The sequence below is a fragment of the Rhagoletis pomonella genome, unplaced genomic scaffold, assembly GCF_013731165.1.
Source record: "Rhagoletis pomonella isolate Grant_MI unplaced genomic scaffold, Rhpom_1.0 Rhpom_scaffold_00006, whole genome shotgun sequence".
NCBI classification, from domain to species: Eukaryota; Metazoa; Arthropoda; class Insecta; order Diptera; family Tephritidae; genus Rhagoletis; species Rhagoletis pomonella.
In genome coordinates, this window is record NW_023458560.1 from 65,789,795 (window position 1) to 65,803,486 (window position 13,692).

The window sequence follows — 13,692 nt, forward strand, 5'->3', positions numbered from 1 at the left end:
TAAAAAATAAAAATAAAATGTTAAAAAGCCACAATAACATTGACAAAACTTTTTGGTATTAAAAATCAAATTTAATTCAAAAAATCTTTAAATTAAATACTCACTGGAATTAAAAGTAAACTATGATTTTTTACTGTGCACTTCATCAACCTTCCCATTGCCATGGCACAGCACAGCACGGTAAAATACATATTTACGCACACACTTTCGAACATCGTACCAAATATAAATCTGTTCGCATTAAAACTTCATCAAAACAAAATATTCAAGTAATAGTCATTAAGTATTACTCAAGTGGTACGAAATGTTTTCATTTGCATAATTGCAACCAGACAACCAGATTTGTTATACGTAAGCTACATTAATACCCTGCAGAAAAAAAAGTATAAATTGATAAAAAATACCCACTAGTTAGTTTTTTTGCGGGATTTCTATAAAATATATAGCTTGTACTAGCTAGCTACAAAAAGCTAACATGAAACTAGTTGACAAGTAATGCAGGAGATTGTTTTCTTTAATCGCGTTTCTATTTAAATATCCTGGACTTCGCAAATACTTTTTCGAACTGAGGACAAATAAAAGGAAGAGCGAAATTTCATATTATCATTTTAAAGTTATGTCTGACGGAGTTCGAATATGGGATCACCTACAGCAGAATATGTAAACAAATATGAAATGAAATAAAATAAATAAAGTAAATAAAAAAAATTAATAAAAAAAATATTTTGTTTTTCCTATTGATATTTTATGTCCAAAAGTAGTTAGTGACAAGTTAGTTACATCAAATGCAGAGGTAACTGCCCTTGATTATTTCGCGGCCATCGCCATAGAAATATAGTTAGCTTTCGTCAAAGAAAATATACCGATAATAGTGACTTTTAGCTCCTTCCTAATCAACTTAAAGTTAGCTTATAGTTAGATACATTTCCTGCAGGGTAAATCCTTGTGTGCATATGTACATACACAGCAATCTGCCAACAGGGAATACGTGCAAGTGCGGTGCATAATGCAAGCCCTCGGGCAACACTTTGTTGAGCGTAGCGTAGAAAGAGATGATAAACGAGAGAGAAGTGAAAAATATTTAAAAAAAACTACAAAAAAATACAGGCCAACAAGAGCAACTTAGCTCTAACGTTAGCCACAAGCGTACGAGTCCATTATTGTAAGTTGAAATAAATAAAAGTATACAAAATACTACACATGATAAAAATATAGTAAGGTAGAACCGCTGAGAGTCACTTTTAAAATTCTTGACGTTTCCAAACAATTTAATTTTTAAATTTACTCACAAACTCACACACACATTTTCATTTTCAATCTCAAGCAACAACAATTTCGAACAATTTCATTTTTTTATTTTCACATTTATATGATTTTAAAATGTTGGCAAACTTCAAAAAAAAATCATGGCCGACAAATTGAGAGAACGGTTATACCTTGCTATGTTTTTATCATGATACTACATTAAAATCTCTTAAACACGTACAGATATTATTGAAAATATAGAGGCGCTCTTTATTGAACTCAGTCGAAATAGTTTAGGCGGTTTTAGTGCAAAACAAGAAGAATAACAGCCAACTGCGATATTACCTGTCTATTCGTATATCCAATCGATTTTCCGATCTCAACAAATATTTCCATAATCACTAGTTTGTCGTAACTGCTGACAGTAAACACTTCAATATTTGCTTCAGATATTTGCCTCTAATGCTTCCGCTTTGCTACTTTTAACATCATTTTTCACATTTGACACATTTTTGCAAGCTTAATACTCATGTTATTACATATCCCCCTCAGCTTGCATGCATACGTAGGCACGTACTCTACATATTTACTGTATCTAGCGCGTAGCAGTATGTGGGAAATTTCATTTCGTTTGCATGGCAATGAGGAGGAAATGTTGACCTTTTTGCCATCGATGCGGAAACACTTGTAATACATTCCATTGTTGTTGTTGTTGTTGTGGCAGCAACTCAGATTACAGTATAGTTGTATTTATAGCATGACAATTACCACTTCAACTACAGCGATGACACGTAAACTAACTTATACGCATATGTTTGCTTCGCACATAAAACAAAACAATTTTATAAAACAAGAAGAATATAAACTTAGATGGAAGTAAAAGTGAAAAAGTTGCACAAGCTTTCGAAAGTACTACATTTCGCATATGATAAAATGCTGGAGGTGAACGTTTGCACAGAGATTATGAGTACTTACTGCTAGAGAGTTCAATGCTGTTGTACTCAAAAATGTAATATTACTTTTGAAGTGCCGCAGGCTGTGAAACAGTTTTTCAGTAGAACTAAATGAAATTTGATGTGCCGGGGTGCGAGTTGATTACTTTCGGAATAGTCAGGAGGTGCACTTTTACATTAAGTTGTGTGTAGCATTATAGAATAAACTAGCAAATACCCAACGTGCACCTTAAAATTATTTTTGTGATGTTACTCCCTGCCATACTCTTATGGCCGCATTCATAAAAAAAAAAAAAAATAGATCTAAAGAGCTTTATGAAGTGAGTTTTCAAACAAATTTTCGATTTATGAAGCATTCTTTACATATTTTTTGTGAATTTGGGTACTAGTTAATATGTTATGTGTGTTAATGTAAGTTATTTAGAAAGTATCGGCTTTCTCCTCGAAATTTAATTTAATTTTTTTTTATAACTCGAGTCTGCATATTGTCCACTTTCTTCAAATGTGTACTAATTCAATATTCACCTTATCTTATCAATTTAACTGAACTAAATTTTTCATATACATACATATGTATGTATTTAGGTGCCAAACCTCTCCAATTTGTTTTCTTTTACTTTCTAACCGTCATTAGTTTAATACCTGCAATGAAATATTTCATTTAGTATGTCAATTTAAATTAACAAAATTTTCAAGCAGGTGGCAACCCCCCTCAAAGTTTTTTGACAGTAAAATTTCCTAACCTCTTTAGTTTGTGGCCCATTTTGCAATTGTAAATTTATCTTATCAATCCAATTAAATTAAAAATTTCAAACAGGTGGAAACCTTCCACAAAAATATTTACAGTCTTCTTAAACCTCTTTCTTTTGAAAGCCATATTGTAATATTTACTTTATCCTATCAATTTACTTCAACTCCAATTTTTAAACAGGTGGCAACTATTTTATTCTTGTATATTTTAAGTTAGACTTCTAGCAATACATCTGCATTCAATTCCATGCATTAGTTTTCGAGTGATGCGCGTAAAGTCAGACAGACAAAAATTATAAAAATTGTTGATTTGGCTTGTGTTGCTCTAATAAATAATAAATGCTTTTATTTATATCTAATGCACCCTAATGAACATACATATAGGTTTAGATTTATGTCAATGCCAAATTAAAATATGTACATTCTTTATTTAACATAAAGGGAAAAGTTTGTTTACATATATTTTGGTAATGTTACAACTCTGTTATAATAATAACCTCAGTGTGATATTTCAATTAAATAAATTGAATTTAGCATCTCTGTTCAAAAATATTTTGCAGAAAAGGCTTTCTTAAACTTCCTTTCTGAGACACCGTATTGCGATGTTTAATTAATACATCCCTTAAATTGAACTGGAAATTTTAAACTGGTGGCAGCCCGCTTCAAAAAATATTTTGTAAATAGAGCTTAATTAAACCTCTCTAGTTTGAAGAAGAAGACGAAGAAGAAGAAGTTTGACTCCCATATTAAAATATTTCATTTACCTTGTCAATTAAATTGTTTTTGAACTACTTACCCGCGTCAAACATATTTTCAAAAATAAAGTTTTCTTAAGTTTCTCCCATTTGACACCCGTAAAAATATCATTGTTAAACGAATTAGTTTTGAATTTTTTTCAGGTGGCAAGCCTCTTTAAAAATTTTCAAAAGAAAGTTTTCTTCAGCCTCTCCAGTTTGATACCCATATTGAAATATCTTATTTGACTTAGTAATTAAATTAAATTTAACTTTTTAAATAGATGGCAACCCTTTTTAATCGTTTTAAATCAATTTGAGCATGTTTCGTTTGAGACCCATATTGTAAATTTTTTATTTTTTTTTGCTTAAATTATTATTTAATTGATTTTAACTATTGAAAAAGGTGGCCGCTCTCTTTAAAAAATATTCTATATGTTAATTCAGTTCCATTTTTGTCAAATTTCATTGGAAGCTGTTTTGCCGTGAAGCGGCAACAAGAAACTCGTACACTCTCTCACATAAAACTTGTACATCACTCATACGCCATGGCTTACAACTAAATTACGCTAAGCTGGCAGACAAGTCATCAACCAGACTTGGGATCGGTGGGGAATTTTGATGTTCGGTTTGTATGAATTATTACAAGATATTGCTTGTTACAAAAGTCTTCAGTCTAGGGGGCTAATTGCAAATTTTTTAGGCCCAACTTTGATTCTTCAGGAAAATAGTGGCAAAATTTGTATTTACGTTTGAAAAATATGTTTATATTTTTATGAAATCCCTCTGAGTTTGCTTCAATAGTATTTTTAGTACTCTTGAAACAATTCGATTTTCTCAAACCCATATGTATGCACTCTGCTGAGCATATATGTATGTATGTAGATATGCATGCATACTACCCACATATGTAAGTACATGCATATAAAAAGTTGAGTTGTAAGCGATGCGTAAATATTAGTTTTATGACAATCGACACTACCACTAAAACCACTAAACTGCAAGTACACATGTACTCTTATGCATGTATGCACGTACAAATGCGTGTGCAGGTGTTGGCGTGACTGCTTTGACTCGAGCACATGTTTCCATTTTGCGTGCATGTAGCGGGGTTCTTAGTGTAACACTTGTTGTTTTTGTGTTTGTTGTTGTTGTTGTTTATATTGCCAAAAGCACTCACATATTTGACACAGTTGCAACGGCGCATGAAATTCGTTTGCAATACTCGCACATGCATAAGAATTCGCAAATAAGTCAAGTTTACACTTACAAACTTAGAGTGCATGTTTGGCTTTTTGCTTGCAATTTTGGTTGCGTATGGGATGCTTCAGTTCCGCACCAAAAATGGTTAATTAAAGTGGTTAATGGAACCGCAGTGTGGAAATCGTACGAAATATCGAATGGATGAAAAGCAAATAAATATGCTGGCATGCAATAAGTATATTTATGTTTATTAGGATAGCAAATAAGAAAGTTATAGCAAAAAACGCGATTTGGCGGTTTTTAGCGGGTGAATAAAAAAAATTTACACCCCAAAATTTTTTTCTCGACTTAAGTATTCAAATAAAACTATAACAGAGTTTTCCGTTCGAAAAATTGTTTTGCCCATATAATATACATGGAAAACTTTGAGTGCCTTAAGCACCCCCTAAATATTTTTTGATTTCAAAATAAATAATTTTGTTTGGACAACCCGAATGTGCATACATATGTGCTTCAGTTTTTAATTTGATTGTGCTCTTTATAATATGCATTACGTATTCTACAGTTAAGTTCTGCAGCTTTTTCTCCGAAACAGCCCGCAGTTCAAGACGAAGGTTCTCCACGGATACTTTTTTGTCGTAACTAAAATCACGATAACGCGTGCTTACAACTTCACGTTTTACACCCAGCATGTGAGATGACTAAAAAAAAAATAAAAATTACCATAATTCAGAAAAATTACAAATAAATTTTAATTTCGAATTTTCACCTTGAAAATGGGAAAATTTTAGAAAAAGCACAGTACCAACGGATGGCCCGTACAAATATGTAGAGGAATAAAATTGTTGGAATTTTTGTTGCCATTTTTAGTCTGCTTCCCAGCTAGTGGAATAGTAGCTTGTTTTGCACCGCTCAGCGCGCTTGGGACATTTGACATGAATTTACCCTTATATGGGATGTTGGCGTGGTTATTGTGCGATTTTAAAATTTTTCAGCCATTATCAGGACCAAAAACTGGGCCAAGTTTGGGAGATATTGGCGAAGGGTTACCGAGATATACAAATGTAATAATAATTTGGCGTGACTTTGCCTATTTTCCAAAAATTTTCTATCAGCTTTAAGAAAATGTTGAAATAATTGATATAAAAATATATAAACAAACCTGTAATATGCTCATTGAATGAAAAACGGGTCAAATATATTCAATTTTTGATTTATTAAATTTGTTTCGCACTGCAAGGAAACATCGCGGAATTTTAATTCCACCCTAACTTTAAAATCTAAATGCTCAATATTTTCATAAGGGGCTCGGCGATTAATCCTAACCTCGCAGAGAGCGTAACATTTGTTAGTGTCGAATTTTATTAAATTATACTCGCAAGTATAATGCCGAGGATATTCTACCTCGGTTGTCAAATGTTTATGTAGCACGTAGTAGGCTATTTTATGTCCCCACACTGCCAGGATATCCAAATTTTGTATCCTGGATAAAGAAATCGCGCAGTTTAACGTTGTTATTTGCTAAAAGGAGCTCCATTATTATTCTAAATAAAGGAAAAAAGAATAATAATAATATAACTATAGAATTTTAGAAAATCTAGGAGAACTAAACTATAAACAATAAAAGTGCAGAAAATCTAAGTCTTTACTAACCTTTTGTGATTAATTGCACAGCTTGAGTATAAACTTTAGTAATCGAACACTCGCTTATATAGTAGATTTAATGAATCGTAATCAATATTAAAATCAAAAAAGTTAAGCCTTTTTTTATTTTTTTTTTTGTATCTGATTAATATGTATGTATTTATTTGATACATAGGTGCAAACAGTTTCTACACACAAATCACATTTTTTATGCATTGAATTGATGCATGCTTGACAAAATTGTGTCAACATTTCTTGGGTGAAAAAAAACTTAAAGTTGTCTAAGTAAGATTGTCAGATGAAATAAAACAACATCTCAATATTTATGAATGTTGTATTGAAAAAGAACATAAATCATTTTTATAAGAAATGGTTCAGAAGTTGCAAGTATTTATACTAACAATTTATGGAATGCATAGACTACATAGATTGCTGATTGGCAATCAGCGATATATAACTGCAAAAAAGTTGCGTAATTTATGTACAAAAAAAAATTCATAGTAGTAAACATTTATAGATTTCATCAAATGAAAAACAAATATTCAAATTCAGTGTCGGCGTTGAAAATTTTCAAATACTTTTATTAGTAATAAAAACGAAATATAATATGAATTTACTAAAATGTGTTATTTAATAGGTTTACATATATATATTTACATATGATCTTAGTTTTTGAAAAACATTATGAAATATAAAAAAACTATTTTGAATTGTTACTGAAATTTCGCATTTAATGAGTTTTTGAAGAACATGAATTACATATACATTAGGGCGGGTCAATTTGTATGGATCGATTTTTTTCGACATTGTTCCTAGCATATTCGGATTCTTCATAAAATTCTAAGAAAAAAATTCCTCCAGACCATAGCTCTAAAGTCAATTTCGAGCCTGCGCATTTTTAAAAGAAGATACCTTATATATAAAATTGGATAGCTGTCCGTTAGCCTCGCTAAGACTGGAAAACAGCTTGACTAATTTGAATATTTTTATATTTTTGGTTTGTTTTTTATAATATCCGGATTGTTAAAACCAGAAAAAATAGAGAGTTGCCACCTGTTTAAAAATCCCAATATAAGTAAATTAATTACATAAATTAGATATTGCAATATGGGTGTCAAAAGAAAGAGGTTATGAAGGCTTACAGGCAAAAATATTTTTGAGGGGGGTTGCCACCTGTTTCAAAATTTAGTTAAATAAAATTGATAAGATAAATTAAATATTGCAATATGGGTATCAAATTAAAAGGGTTTAAGAAGGCTTACTACTAAAAATATTTTTGAGTCGAGTTGCCACCAATTTCGAAAATTTAATTCAATTAAGTTAATAAGTATGTATTATAATATAGGTGTCGAGCGAAAAGTATTTGAAAAATTATTGATAAAGAAATATTCTCTATAGGCCTGCCACCTACCTGAGCGGTAAAAACTAAAAGCCATACTCGCAAATATTGTTCTAGACTTTTGAGGCTCGCATCAATGTGGAATACTGTAACTCCGTCAAGATAGTGTTTATTGATGGCAAACAAAGTACTATCATGTTTGGCAATGATATCACCCCATCGAACAATGCACTCAGCCTCGATATAAAAAGAGAACAAAAGCCGAAGTATTAGCCGAAGCAGTTCATACAAATGTTTCACAATTGAACTAACAAAAAAATATGGCCTACGACTCTTTTATAGAAGCTGTGGCCACTGGAGAAAAATTTAAACAAAAAAACAAAACCGACTTCAATTCTCATATACAAATTTAAAAGTACCGTTATTTTCTTCATGGCCCAATTATCGGATCTACACTCAATTAGTAGGAGACTACCTCTGAGGAGCCACCTTTCCTTTCAAAAAGAATTTTAGAAAACGGATAACGTAGTCCAAAGTTACGCGGTAACATACATAAAAACATATTCCGACGAATTGATAAAATATGCAGATTAATATTTAATAAAGTGTTACGGATATATTTTTTCTAATACAAACCTGTGCTTGGGAGCTTATTGATACGAAAAATTTATTTCTGATATCTATTTTTTATTTAAAGAACCGCAAGATTGCACTACAAAGCAAATTACACATTTTTTACTATTGTAACGGGAGAAGTTACTGTATGTATTTTTTTATATGTACAGTGTCGAACAAAAGTTTTGGCACAGTAAATTTTCGCATTACATATATGCAAAATTTTTAATTTATTTCCGATAATTTTTTATAAAAACATAGTTCATACTACACTAAAACACATAAAAATCAAATGTGTAAACTTTGCGAAAAACTCAGGAAAATTCAATAAATCTGCATACTGATTTGCAATTTTATATTCAGATTTTTAAGCAACTTCAAACCTGCACTTTGATAAACTAAAATTGAATGGATTATTAAACTGCATACTTGGAATTTTTCTAAAAAATACTTTGCCTATATTGCGTAAAATTTACTGTGCCAATACTTTTGTTCGTTACTGCAAGTTTAAGGGTTTATTTACCCTTAACTTTAAAAAACCAAAAAAAAAATTTACAATATTTCAAAATTATTTTTCGAATCATAAATTTTTTTATGATTAACAATGTATTTATATTTTTTTTTGGTTTTAGATCCTTTTTGCTTTCAACACGAGGTATCTTTTTTCTAGTTTCTATTGTCATAGCCATAACTCACTCTTTATTTTTATCAATCAATCAATCAATGAATCAATTTTATAATTTTTTTCGGCATTTTTCCTAATTACAAGTAGAGCTTTATAAAACTTTTATACCACCAAATGTTTATCAAGCTTGGGATTTTATGTTATCCGGGCAGGCTTATTAATTTAGCCAGAGAATATGTTTTCTTTATAAAGTTTACCCAGTTACCCATTTTAAACTGCTACCTGTACTGTATCAGCGGCTAAAACTTGTTAAATTTTTATTTAAAATTTTCGGTAAGGAATAAGCGAGTGGATGAAAAATATATTAACCGTAAAAACGGCCCATATATATGTATATGAAAGAATACACACATGCGACGACTCTAGCCATTGTGTGTCATTCCTTTAAATCATAGTTATTTTTTTCTTATGGTATTAAAAAAATAACGTTCGTAACACTTTAGTAAATATTAATCCGTATATTAACTGAGTATATATTAAAGACTAGAACATGACCCGGTGAACTTCATATCATCTATAATTTATTTGAATTTAACTTTGATCAATTATAACAAATCTTCAAAATCCAATACAATGAGATCAGTAATACTGCCTGCTGTTATAGCTGATAAAAGATTCCACACCTATAAGATGTGCCACGCCCCTTTTTACAAACTCATTTATATACATATATCTTTCCATAAGCACCTAACCTAGGTATCTGTGCATTTCAAATTTCGAGTTCATGTGACTATAATTCCGAAGTTAGAGCTGATTAAAAATTTTCACTATGGGAGGTATCCCTCATCCCCTCCCCCCCTTGGCGAGTTTCAATTTTTTTACCCTATTATAGGTCCAGGAGTCATGGCAATACTTTTGCAAAATTTTATTCGATTCTGTACATCCGTTCAGGCTGCAACCTGGTACATACATACATACTTCCACAAATATATAGTAGATTTGCTTTGAAGCGCCATCTTGCGGTTCTTTAAATAAAAAATAGATATCAGAAATGAATTTTTCATATCACAAAACTCCCGAGCACAATTCTTTATTACAAAAAAAAAAAAGATTCCTAACACTTTAGTAAAAATTAATCTGATTATTTGACTTAGTATTAATTAAAAATAATTTCTTTTAAAATTGCGCAGGCTCGAAATTGATTTTAGAGCTATGGTCTAAAGGGCTTTTTTTCTTAGAATTTTATGTAGAATCCGAAACTGCTGGGAACGATGTCGAAAAAAAAATTGACCCGCCCTAATATACATATGTATGTACGCATTTACATATGAAAAACATATGTATGCGTGATACATTGTTGCACACGTTTTCTTATCAGTGCGATTTATATTTTTTTTTGCATTTCATTGACATACATACATATGTACAGAAAAAAGGAAATATAAAAATTGAATTTAAATATTTACTAAAACTTTATATTTAATAATGCAAAAGCCATATTATATTGCTTCCATACAATGAATAACACAATTTATTTTTATATGGAAGAAACTCGCAACACCTTCGGCGTAAGAAATTCTAAAAAAGCATTTACTTTTATTGAAAATTCCTAAAAATAAATAAATAAACATGAGTGGCAAACAATATCACTTTGAAATGGGGGTGCTGTACACATGATCTTAGTTTTTGAAAAACATATGTACGCGTGATACATTGTTTCCAAAGGTTTTCTTATCAGTGCGATTTTTATTTTTTCGTGCATTTGATTGACCTACATATGTATGTAAGTGTAAACATTTCTTAGCGGAAGGCATAAAAAACATTTGTTTACGTAAATTAGTGCAAATAATATTAACAGTGAAAAGCAATATGAAAAATTGATTTTGAATATTTATTAAAGTTTTGTATTTAACGGCGCAAAATCGTATTATATACTTGCATTAGGTGCAAGTACCAGGTTGAACGAGCTTTGCCCGGAGTGCATATGCTTTTTAAAGTTTTCAAGATTTGGATAGCTTTAAAAAAATATTTTGGAAATAGAAAAAAGGAATTTGACTTCCATATCTATTAAGGAAATTTCTTACTCCAAAATTTTGGTGGCAACCCTATTCCGATATACGTTGGAATGAATAGTACATATCTTGAGCGTATATGTATTGTGTATACATAAAAAAATGCTGATTGAAATTAACAAAATAAATATTTGTATTACATAGAAGCGTGGCAATCCTGAGGGAAAATATTTTCTGACCAAAGTTCTCAACAACACATTTTCTTTGATATCCATATTGCGATATTTAAATAAATTGTGTAGAATCGAAAATAAGTGACAACCTTACACTTTTATCCTAAGGTATAACATTTTATATATAGGAAAAGTATTGTTTAAGAACCTTCTCTTGGTACCCATGAATAGTAATATTTTACCTTTTTTTCTAAACAAAATATTAAATAAATATGCGATTCAAAATAGGTGGCAACCCTATTAAAATATTTTTGAATTAGGGATATTTAAAATACATTCCATTTGATACCCATATTATGATCTTTTAATTACTTAGCAACTAATTTCTAATAGGTGGCAACCTTATAAGAGTCTTCTCGGAGATAGCGCCGTAATGTGTTCAGATAACCTTAAAATCCATTACATTGTCTGTGTACAAAATTTCATCAAAATCGTTAGAGCCGTTTCCGAGAACGCTATTGATGTATATATATATATATATACAAGAATTGCTCGTTTAATGTAATAAGATATGTAAGTACACAGAGGGAAATAATGCATAGTAAAGATGAATACTTAATATTTTATTATCATTTAAAAATGTTCGTATTTAAAAATAATACTTTCATACCAAAATTTAGCACGCTCGTATTTTGTAGTTTCACTCGTAATTTTCGTCAGCCATATTAGCCATCTGACATAACTGCTGATTATGAGGTCTTAGTGAAAATCATCATACCATATTGTTCACAAAATAATTTTTTTTTTTTTTTTTTTAACAAATAGACTGAAAACACGGCGCATTTTTTTTATTTATTATGTATGTATATACTAATGTATGTACTTATGTATATTTATATGGATTCATTAAAATATTCCCAGTTTGCAAAGTAGTGAGGATGATAAAGGTCAGGATGTATATCCGAATTTTCACCATTACCTAGCGATAGACTTATGTAGCTCTTTCGAGCCCACTCTCCACTGAAACTAAACAGAAGGCTTTATTTCCTACGCCCATTGAAGTGCTGGCCATTCCCATATTAATTTTGTATACAAATTTGCATACCCAATGGAGTTTTAACAAACGGCTTACGGTAGAATGAAACGAACACAATGTGATTTTGGTATGAATTCTAGTATACACGTGTGGCGAGAGAGTTGAAATTAAAGCATTGTTAATAGCCGTATTTATGTAGTTAGCACATATGCCCTGGGCGGTACATACACCAACAACAAAATAATGGGAAATTAGAAGGAAATTTGTTTAGCACGAATTGGCTATGCATAAATCATTATCTCATTTAAGCGCGTAATTTGATGCAATTACCCGCAAGTATCGCCACCACTCATTTTCTATTAAGTGAATTACCTAAGTACGCATGTTTGTATATTAGTTTTATAAATTGGGCGTTGCTGCTAATTGATTAAATATGTATATTGGCGAACCTTCGAAATTTTGCCATCATCTCTAATCACATATTTGCCTATACCAAATCCCTTAACAGCCGGCTGTCAGTTTTCTGCGCAAATTACACGCATCGGTGGTTTACATGCATACTAAGTATAGCTATGTAAATTACATACATACATACATACATATATATATATATATTTACATACATCCATGCAAACATCCCACAAAGGCTTCAATCAATTCACTAAACAGCCAGTTACGTACGCAGTTAAGGCTGAAGACGACGACGACGACGCCGACGCTGAATTGAAGTCCTTGTGTGCTGTGTGCTGAGCACAAATTTCCCTTGAAAGTGCATTCAATTCACTTGGTTCATTTAAATGAATGTGATTAATGCTTAGATACTATTTAGTGATCTTTGAGCGGTTCTTTGCATTATATAAAAGTAAATTGAAGTGCTTCTTAAGAATGACACTTGGCTGTTAAGTTGACGCGTCAGGAAGCATGAAAAAGAGTTGAGCTTTGAATTTGAATTTTGAATTTCAGCATGAAAAGAGATTTGTGTGCATTGCAGCGGAAATGTGAAAAAGAATAGAAGAAGAAAGGAAACTGAATAAATTTTATGATTTTTTTGCATATTCATTTAAAGTGTAAGTATGTATATTCCTAAAAGTTTGATCGGTTAAATTTGGCCATGGTTGAGATGCTGATTTAGGTGCCTACTTTTTCGAGAAGTAGTAAAAGTTAATAAAATTGTAATTAAAATTTCAAAAAAGATTTTCAAAACTTTTTTTCTAAATGTTTAAAGCGATTTAAATTGGTGTGAATAAAAGATGCCATTTTTCCACTCAGTTAGTTATCCATTGCGAGAACGCTTTGTGAGTGGGTGCATGGAGGTGGCCATGAACGAAAGACACAAGATCACGCCTTAAGGAAAGAAAGAAAA

General features: G+C 31.0%; 1 protein-coding gene and 1 long non-coding RNA gene across 6 annotated transcripts in view; one reads left to right on the forward strand and one right to left on the reverse strand.

Annotated features, from left to right (window-relative positions):
• The window catches only part of LOC118741116 (mediator of RNA polymerase II transcription subunit 15-like), a 117,154-nt gene that overhangs the window by 71,141 nt on the left and 32,321 nt on the right, over positions 1 to 13,692 (forward strand). The window lies entirely within an intron of this gene.
• Positions 6,087 to 6,603, reverse strand: LOC118741119. Its single transcript, XR_004993231.1, has 2 exons — positions 6,539 to 6,603; positions 6,087 to 6,429 (listed from the first exon to the last, which is right to left on the reverse strand). It is a non-coding gene; the product is annotated as an uncharacterized LOC118741119 (long non-coding RNA).